This window comes from Crinia signifera, chromosome 7 (genome assembly GCF_055691185.1).
Source record: "Crinia signifera chromosome 7, ASM5569118v1, whole genome shotgun sequence".
In the NCBI taxonomy this organism is placed as follows: Eukaryota; Metazoa; Chordata; class Amphibia; order Anura; family Myobatrachidae; genus Crinia; species Crinia signifera.
The window spans coordinates 60,937,677-60,948,121 of NC_139223.1; positions in this window are offsets into that span (position 1 = coordinate 60,937,677).

Genomic DNA, 10,445 nt, shown 5'->3' on the forward strand with positions numbered 1-10,445 from the left:
CAATAACAATACATTATAAGAACTGACTGAACGTTGTCAAATGAGTAAAACACCCGTGGGCGTTACAGTAAAAAACAGTGAAAAAAATGCTCTGGTAATAAAAAAACAGCAGTTGAATTGACAACATATGACATTTGTGCGTGTGTCATGTATAAAACATATAGATACATCTTCATATATTAAAGTGCAGAAGTGATGATTGGCCAGAGCCAAATCTAAATATATCTGTGAACACAGAAAAAATACATGAAAAAGATAAAAAGGTAAAAAGAGGAACCGAGTCTGTGTCGACTCTGTCGGCCATGGACAATGCAAACTGATACAAACAGATGTATAGGGGAACACACACATGAAATGTTACCTAATGACCCTCTAGCACATAAGCTCAGTCCCCTGTAACTGGTGTGTGGGATAAGCATGTGGCAACCATGCTGGTGTCTAACCTTACACACATATAGATGAAGTGTGGATCACTTACACCCCTCTGGATCAATGGTCACACAAAATTAATGAGTCCCAAGGACTCATTGAGTCCCTTGGGGCGCACTGTATCTAGTTTAAAAATCCAGCGGGATTCCAACTGTAAAAGTTTCCTGGGCCGGTTACCCCCTCTAATTGATGGGGGCACATGGTCTATAATTTTGTGCCGCAGAGTGGCCATCCCATGTTTCGCCTTTGCAAAGTGTTGGGCCACTGGTTGATCCCCAGTGCCCGACTCCAGTGCATTGCGGATGGCCAACCTGTGTTGTGCCATCCTGATCTTAAAAGGGCATTCGGTTTTACCGATATAATAAAGGCCACACGGGCATGTGATGGCATACACCACGTACTTGGTGCTACAGGTTAGTGCCCACTTGATGGGAAATTTCTTGTCAGAGTGGGGGTGTGCAATGGAGTTGCCAGTGGACATGTACCTACACCCCAGGCATTTGAAACATCCATTGCCGCGGGACAGAAAGTGGTCTCTGGGCTGGCTGTGGGTACTTCTGTTTTAATCACTAAGTCCCTGATGTTGCGCCCTCTGGTGTAGCTCGGGAGGATGCGAGTTCCATGTAATAATTTCAAGTCAGGGTCACTGGACACTATGGGCCACAATTGTTTAGCTTTTCTGGCAGTGTTATTACTAGAGACAGGATTATATGCATTTGCATATGCATTTGCATATTTTGCCCATTATCACTGGTTATTGCATATTTAACCTAAAATCTAGTGATGGTGCATATTTTAGGCCCCGCCCTTATCCCACCCGCGAGTCACAGCACTGCTTTGCCCTGCTGCTGCTGACCAGGTAGTGGTAGAGTGTGCATGCTGGGGCACTATGTGCGCAGAGTGGGGAACCTTGGATGTACGCTATGTCTGACACTGCTCTAGGCTGCCAATCAGTCAGGGCGGATGCCATTACGCAGCTCCTGAACCTTTGCCTGCCGCTGGCCTGGGACATTACACCAAGAGACAGACTTCTGCAGCAGAGGAGGAGGGCAGAAGGGTTGTGACATCATGCGGCGCAGAGAAAATGCTGTGTCACAGTGAGTATGCAGCGCAGGGAGAAAGCCCTCCACTGCGCCGCCCTCACACGCTATGCTAACATTTGATCCATCGGCGCTGGAGATGAGGGTCCGTGCAGTTGATGCAAGAAGAGCTTTGGATGCTGCAGTATGCTGTAGCAGCCAGCATACTGACATCTGCAGATGCTGTGGGCCTATTTTTGAGGATTATTTGCAACTAATTGTATGCTGATTTTTAAATAAATAAGTTAAAAATTACTTTTTTTATTATTTAATTTAGCATATTTTAACACTTTTCATGCATATTTTAAGTATTTTTCATGCATATTTGCATGCATATTTCAAGCTTTTTTTGTTGCATATAATCCTGTCTCTAGTTATTACTGTTAGGGTTAAACGCATTAACCCATGGTACAATGTTAGTTTTTTTGGCTATATACACACACAAGGGCGTCAACAGCAGTGTAGACCCCTGGGCATAGCAATGTATTGGGGCCGCTACCAATCCTCTAGCGGTAGGGGTGGGGGAAGCTTTGATGTCCTGCGGGTGGTAGGGGGTATTATATCAACCGCTCAGCATGTAGGGCCTGGATCAGTAATTTCCACTAATTAACCCTTTACTGCACAGATGGTGGGAGAAGGGGGCATTGGGCTGAATGAGGGGCCCTGATACACAACTTCCAGGGTGGTAGAGGATGTTTTAATACGCAGAGTAGGGGTGTATAGTGGAGTGGGCTTATTATTCATAATTTTCTGGTGGGACGACAGCTTGACTGCAGATATCTCCAGTTCCCGGAAATATATTTCTTAGATTTTAATGGAATTATAAACTAGAGAATCTCACCTACCAAATGGTATTGGGGACTAGGGGATCAGAGTTCAGCGGGCAGAGCAATCTGCCAACTAGTATATAAAACTACATACCAGGTGTGTGGAGCTGGAGCAGTTACCAGCTGCTGGAAGGCTGATATCTCTGGTTCTAGGAACAGTAGAGACAAGCTACTAGTGTCCATCAAAGGGGGAGAGTCCCAGCTTTTGGAATTGATCCTCATAAAAACTCTAAGTCAAACAAAACCTGAAATATCTGACTGGGAAGAGCAATTACCAGGCTTGAATGGGGACCACTGCTTTGAAGTCAGATATCTCCGGTTCCCAAGGGCTGATTTTTAAAATTCTTGTACCCTTGGAAAGAGGGGACCCTCATCTTTCAGCCTATGGCCCTTAGACTCCTGGGGGGGGTTCTGGGTACTCAGAAACCCCCCCTGCGTGCACTACTGCTTACAGCTCCCCCCATTCCTGCAGCTCTCTGGTGCACAGGACACTAGCAGAGAACAGGGGAGGCCTCAACCACAGCTCAATCATTGCATGCAATACAGACACTTGTGAACCCACTAGAACAGGGGTGGCCAACCGGTCAGAGGTAAAGAGCCAAAAATATCGGTAGTCAAGCTAAAGAGCCGACATCATGCACGCGCCAAAGGCGCATGCACCAAAAAAAAGGGGCGTAGTCTATTTTGACCCCTTGGGTGGATGTGATACACATATGCCCCCAATAGTGCCAGATACACATATGTCCCCAACAGTGCTGGGTATGCCCCCACAGCGCCACAAACTGCTATGCCCCCACAGCGCCACAAACTGCTATGCCCCCACAGCGCCACAAACTGCTATGCCCCCACAGCGCAAATTTCCCAGCAGCAGCACTCACCGTTGTTGCTGCTGCCGCCAGGTGGGGAGAGGACAGTCTGGTGTCCCCCTGCAGTCCTCCTGTCATGTCACTGATGGGAGGAGAGCACAGCACACCGCGCGTCTCCTTCCCCCTCACTTACCTGTGACTGGGCCGCCCACCAATCAAAGCTCACTGGCTGGCTCCTGATTGGCTGCTGGCCCACGAGCTCTGATTGGCGGACGGTCCAGTCACAAGGATGCATAGTAAAGGGTAGGATAGATGCGCGCTCTCCTCCCCTCAGAAGGAGAAGGGATTCAGGGAACAGGCAGCAGGGGGGACTGGGACAGACAATGGGCAGCAGGCAGCAGTCGTCGCACTTTGCAAGGGGAAGAGCCGCATGAGGCTCAAGAGCCACAGGTTGGCCACCACTGCACTAGAACATAAGGGGCAGACACTGCTAGTCACTGCTTGGTGCATACCTCCCAACACAATGCTCTGCTGCTGGGCCTCCCTCTTCATGTATGATAGCCATCACCTGTGGTGACACCTTTATTACCCATTCATTCTACACAGCCATGGAGGAAGTCCCTGTAGAGTGCATAGAAACTTACGTCTATATAATAAAGCAGTGCTGTTCCTTTAAATAAGTTTAAACATATAGGGATTGTCTGAAAAAGATTTTACATTTATTAAAAAGTACACAGTTTAAACACAACAATTTTAAAACATTTTTCAAGGTCACCTTTGGACCAGGACAAAAGCTGACAGTTCAGCGAAACATGTCGGTGGCTACCTGAGCAGACCTCTCACTATTACTTGGCATCATCTTATCCTCTGTTGATGAAATAAGAGCCCTGGCTGACTGGATTTCTATCAAAACGATATTGCTGATACCAAAAGCCTTTTGGTCGACCAGATACCAAGCAAAACCACACTTTTCACCACCAAATTGATTGGGAAGCCCCACAAGGTCCGAGAACTTTCTCCAGCGGTACTTTACCACCAAAGCACAGCCGCATTCATAGTGAGGACACTGGATCCTACCTGGAAGAATCCCTCTAATAAATGGTGAGAGTAATACTGCTTTCACATTGCAGAAATGGGTAATGACCCGGTATTCTTAAATGGGACTTTAAAACGGGTCTGAGCCTTGAGACCTTTCACATTGCAGGTGAAAACCATTTTAAAAGTCATTTAATACCATTCAAACCGTTTAACCCCCAAGGGACACATTTAAAGCCATTGAAATAGAGCTTTTTAACCGTGTTGAAATACCGGTTAACTTTAACCGGTAAATCAACTCTGGCACTTTCACATTGCAGCCTGAAACGTTTTAAATTGGAAAAAAACGGCAATATACCGTTTTAAAAGTGCGGTGTGAAAGGGGTATGACATTTATTGCTCTCAGCAGTGGCTCTATTTAACAATATACCCTAAGAGGACTACCTAAACTGCCAACACCATCCATACGAGGCTGCTCACACTTAGGTTTTAAAATTGTTGTGTTTAAACTGTGTACTTTTTAATAAATGTCAAATCTTTTTCAGACAATCCCTATATGTTTAAACTTATTTAAAGGAACAGCGCTGCTTTATTATATAGACGTAAGTGTCTGTGTTTTTACTTGCCATTTGTACCAGAGGTATACTATAGACCTCACCCAAGCAGCAGCTAGATTGTGTATTACAAAAACATCTCATATCAGCGCCTAGTTCATCTTTTTGGTAAGAAACCACCTGTAGAGTGCATGTTGTCCCTGCTGGAAGGGGCCATTTGGGGAGGTATGGAGGTGGCACCAGTATGAGGTACACCTGCATTGCCACATTACATGTATAAGCTGCAGCCAGGGCCGGTGCTAGGGTGTCCGGCGCCCTCCTGCAAACCATAAATTTTGCGCCCTTTCACATTGCCATTGCAACAAACTGCAGCCCGATTGTGGGAGCGTATGCAACATGCGATCCTATGGAGGATCTCGGGTGCATGTACATGTATGCATACACCATCTCAGTGCTGTGTCCGCAAAATGTTGCAGGCACTAAAGGTGTCCATACACGTTGCGAGAACCGCAGACGTTATGGGCTAGATCACATCGCACAGAATGCATGCAATGTGTGTGCGGTGCGATCCGAAAGCAGTACAAAAAGTATGTGCAGCACTCGTGACTGAGGGGGGAAGGAGGGGAGAGAAGTAGGAGATGGAAGAAGAGGAGAGGAGATAGAGGGGGTCGGAGTGTTGAGGACTGGCAGTGGCATTGGCACAGCACACTGAGAAGAGGGAAGGAAGGGGAGGCGGCACTGCTGCCTGTTCATCATTTGATTGACAGCTGACAGGCGCAGGGAGCAATGCTACCCATTGCTCCCTGCGCCTGTCAGCTGTCAATCAAATGATGAACAGGAGCGGATCCAGACATGAAATGTCATCCAGGCATTCACAGACAGCGCTACATGCCTCAGCGCAAGTGTCCGTGAGGAAGAGGGGGCAGGTCGCAGGAGGACAGTGTGTGCACGGTGCAGGGAGCTGCTCAGCCTCTCCATACTGCCACCCGCTGTCAGACAGGCACTGCGGGCGGCATGCAGGCTGTGTACACTCGCGGTGCAAGGAGAAGCTCTTTATACTGCCCCTCGCCTGTGGGCGGCGTGCAGGAGGCAGTGACAGTGAGGGCTAAGGCAGCTTTAGCAGAGCAGGGAGGGAGACTGCGCCTTTTCAGCATGGCGCCTCCCTGCTTTGCAGGAGCTGCTGAGTGGGTAGCGCCGGCCCTGGCTGCAGCCTATCAGATAACAGCAGTAGCTACAGTGGAAGGAGCATGGCTATAGCTTACTGCAGCTACATAGCACAGGTTACCCCACAGGCCCTTCCCATACATACTGTGGGCCCAAAGACCAGGACACTCCATCACCCCTAGTCCTCACCTGGACAGCAGTGCCACAGTCATGCAGACTGTTCTGGAAGACCACAGCAGCCATGCTCTCTGAATAGGGTTTACACTGCTGGGGTCCAAGGGTCAGGTCAGAGGCCTTCACTAGCCTCCCATTATTACCATAGAGGTCCTTCTGCACTGTGACCACCATTGTGTCTTCTCCACATTGTACACTGATGGGGCCCATAGGGGATGGTGGGCTAGTAGAGAAAGGACCCACAGACAGACGTGTCCCGCTGCTGGTGTGTTCTGTGCTGCGCCCAAACCCCATTACCACCATCCACAGCACTATCACCCACAACTCCATCCTAGCCCCAGTACAAACCCTGCAGTGCCACACCCATCATATATACCTGCTGCAATTACCTCCACCTGGGGCAATCTCACCTGACCCCTCCTAATTACCCTCAGCCACTGCCAGGTAATCACTGCAGCCTGTGCCTGGAATGGATGACATAGTATAGTACTGGGGTAGCCAACCCTAGTCCTCGAGAGCTACCAACAGTGCATGTTTTGCAGGTCTCCTCACAGAATCACAAGTGAGCTAATTAGCTCCATCTGTGGATCTTTTAAAATGTGTCGGTGATTAATGAGTGCAGCAGCTAGGTTGTCTGGAAAATGTGAACTGTTGGTAGCTCTCGAGGGCTAGGGTTGGCTATCACTAGTATATGCCAGTGGTCAGGTAACTCGGCCCTCATTACCCCACACAGTGCATGTTTTGCTGGTAACCCAGCAGGTGCACAGGTGTACTAATTACTCAGACACATTTTATAAGGTCCGCAGGTGGAGGTATTTCACTTGTGATTCTGTGAGGCTTTACAAGCTGCTATGCCCCCACAGCGCCACAAGCTGCTATGCCCCCACAAACTGCTATTGTGATCAGGGGATGGCTGGCAACTTTCAGCCTGGGGGGCAACACAAGCAAGTGGCCCACCACCATCGTTTCACCACCCTACCCTCTATGTAGTATGCAGCATTGATTAAACAATCATTCCCCTACTCACAAACACAACCCAGAAACAGGGACAGAACGCACTGCAAAATTTTACACTGTAATGCCCATTACACATAATGCCACACACCGTAATGCCCATTCCACATAAAACCAACACTGCAATCCCCATCACACATATTGCCACACACCGTAATGCCTATTACACATAATGCCAACAACGTAATGCCTATTACACATATTGCCACACACCATAATGCCCATTCCACATAAAGAAAACACCGCAATGCCCATTACACATAATGCCAACACCGCAATGCCCATTGCACATAAAGACAAACCGTTTAACCCCCAAGGGACACATTTAAAGCCATTGAAATAGAGCTTTTTAACCGTGTTGAAATACCGGTTAACTTTAACCGGTAAATCAACTCTGGCACTTTCACATTGCAGCCTGAAACGTTTTCAAATGGAAAAAAAAAAAACGGCAATATACCGTTTTAAAAGTGCGGTGTGAAAGGGGTATGACATTTATTGCTCTCAGCAGTGGCTCTATTGAACAATATACCCTAAGAGGACTACCTAAACTGCCAACACCATCCATACGAGGCTGCTCACACTTAGGTTTTAAAATTGTTGTGTTTAAACTGTGTACTTTTTAATAAATGTAAAATCTTTTTTAGACAATCCCTATATGTTTAAACTTATTTAAAGGAACAGCGCTGCTTTATTATATAGACGTAAGTTTCTATGTGTTTTTTCTTGCCATTTGTACCAGAGGTATACTATAGACCTCACCCAAGCAGCAGCTAGATTGTGTATTTCAAAAACATCTCATATCAGCGCCTAGTTCATCTTTTTGGTAAGAAACCACCTGTAGAGTTGCAAGGAGCCATTTGGGGAGGTATGGAGGTGGCACCAGTATGAGGTACACACGCATTGCCACATTACATGAATAAGCTGCAGCCTATCAGATAACAGCAGTAGCTACAGTGGAAGGAGCATGGCTATAGCTTACTGCTGCTACATAGCACTGGTTACCCCACAGGACCTTCCCATACATATTGTAGGCCCAAAGACCAGGACACTCCATCACCCCTAGTCCTCACCTGGACAGCAGTGCCACAGTCCTGCAGACTGTTCTGGAAGACCACAGCAGCCACGCCCTCTGAATAGGGTTTCCACTGCTGGGGTCCAAGGGTCAGGTCAGAGGCCTTCACTAGCCTCCCATTACCATAGAGGTCCTTCTGCACTGTGACCACCATTGTGTCTTCTCCACATTGTACACTGATGGGGCCCATAGGGGATGGTGGGCTAGCAGAGAAAGGACCCACAGACAGACGAGTGTCCCGCTGCTGGTGTGTTCTGTGCTGCGCCCAAACCCCATTACCATCCATCCTAGCCCCAGTACAAACCCTGCAGTGCCACACCCATCATATATACCTGCTGCAATTACCTCCACCTGGGGCAATCTCACCTGACCCCTCCTAATTACCCTCAGCCACTGCCAGGTAATCACTGCAGCCTGGAATGGATGACATAGTATATGCCAGTGGTCAGGTAACTCAGTCCTCATCACCCCACACAGTGCATGTTTTGCTGGTAACCCAGCAGGTGCACAGGTGTACTAATTACTCAGACACATTTTATAAGGTCCGCAGGTGGAGTTAATTATTTCACTTGTGATTCTGTGAGTAGACCTGCAAAACATGCACTGCGTGAGGACCGAGATCCCTGACCGCTGGTATAGTATATCAGTTGTTGTATCTTATACTATAATATATCAGTAGTCTAGTGGTTCTTAAACTCGGTCCTCAGGACCCCACACAGTTCACGTTTTCCAGGTCACCCGACAGGTGTACAGGTGTACTCATAACTCACTGACACATTTTTAAAGATCAGCAGGTGGAGCTAAATATTTCACTTGTGATTCTGTGAGGAGACCTGGAAAACATGCACTGTGTGGGGTCCTGAAGGCCCAAGGTGAGAACCTGTGATATAATATATTATATCAGTAGTGTTTGGCAGGATGTGGGGGACAGTTCCCCACTCTGTGTACTGCTCCATACATTCTGAGCCAGTATGATTTATTGTCATCACCTGTGCTGCACTAGGTATGGCTGGGACAGGAGTCAGCACAGGTGGCTGCAGCATACCCTCCAACATGACCCATTCCATAGGTGCACAATGCTCTGCTCCTGTGCTTCCCTCTTACTGTATGACTGCTCTCACCTGTGCTGCACTAGGTATGGCTGGGACAGGAGTCAGCACAGGTGGCTGCAGCATACCCTCCAACATGACCCATTCCATAGGTGCACAATGCTCTGCTCCTGGTCTTCCCTCTTCCCTCTTACTGTATGACTGCCCTCACCTGTGCTGCATTATGTATGGCTGGGACAGGAGTCAGCACAGGTGGCTGCAGCATACCCTCCAACATGACCCATTCCATAGGTACACAATGCTCTGCTCCTGTGCTTCCTCTTACTGTATGACTGCCCTCACCTGTGCTGCACTAGGTATGGCTGGGACAGGAGTCAGCACAGGTGGCTGCAGTATACCCTCCAACATGACCCATTCCATAGTTGCACAATGCTCTGATCCTGTGCTTCCCTCTTACTGTATGACTGCTCTCACCTGTGCTGCACTAGGTATGGCTGGGACAGGAGTCAGCACAGGTGGCTGCAGCATACCCTCCAACATGACCCATTCCATAGGTGCACAATGCTCTGCTCCTGTGCTTCCCTCTTAATGTATGATTGATTGTCATCACCTGTGCTGCACTAGGTATGGCTGGGACAGGTGTCAGCACAGGTGGCTGCAGCATACCCTCCAACATGACCTATACCATAGGTACACAATGCTCTGCTCCTGTGCTTCCCTCTTACTGTATGACTGCCCTCACCTGTGCTACACTAGGTATGGCTGGGACAGGTGTCAGCACAGGTGGCTGCAGCATACCCTCCAACATGACCCATTCCATAGGTGCACAATGCTCTGCTCCTGTGCTTCCCTCTTACTTTATGATTGATTGTCATCACCTGTGCTGCACTAGGTATGGCTGGGACAGGAGTCAGCACAGGTGGCTGCAGCATACCCTCCAACATGACCCATTCCATAGGTACACAATGCTCTGCTCCTGTGCTTCCCTCTTCCTGATTACTGCCCTCACCTGTGCTGCACTAGGTATGGCTGAGACAGGTGTCAGCACAGGTGGCTGCAGCATACCCTCCAACATGACCCATCCCATAGGTGCACAATGCTCTGCTCCTGGACTTCCCTCTTACTGTATGACTGCCCTCACCTGTGCTGCACTAGGTATGGCTGGGACAGGAGTCAGCACAGGTGGCTGCAGCATACCCTCCAACATGACCCATTCCATAGGTGCACAATGCTCTGCTCCTA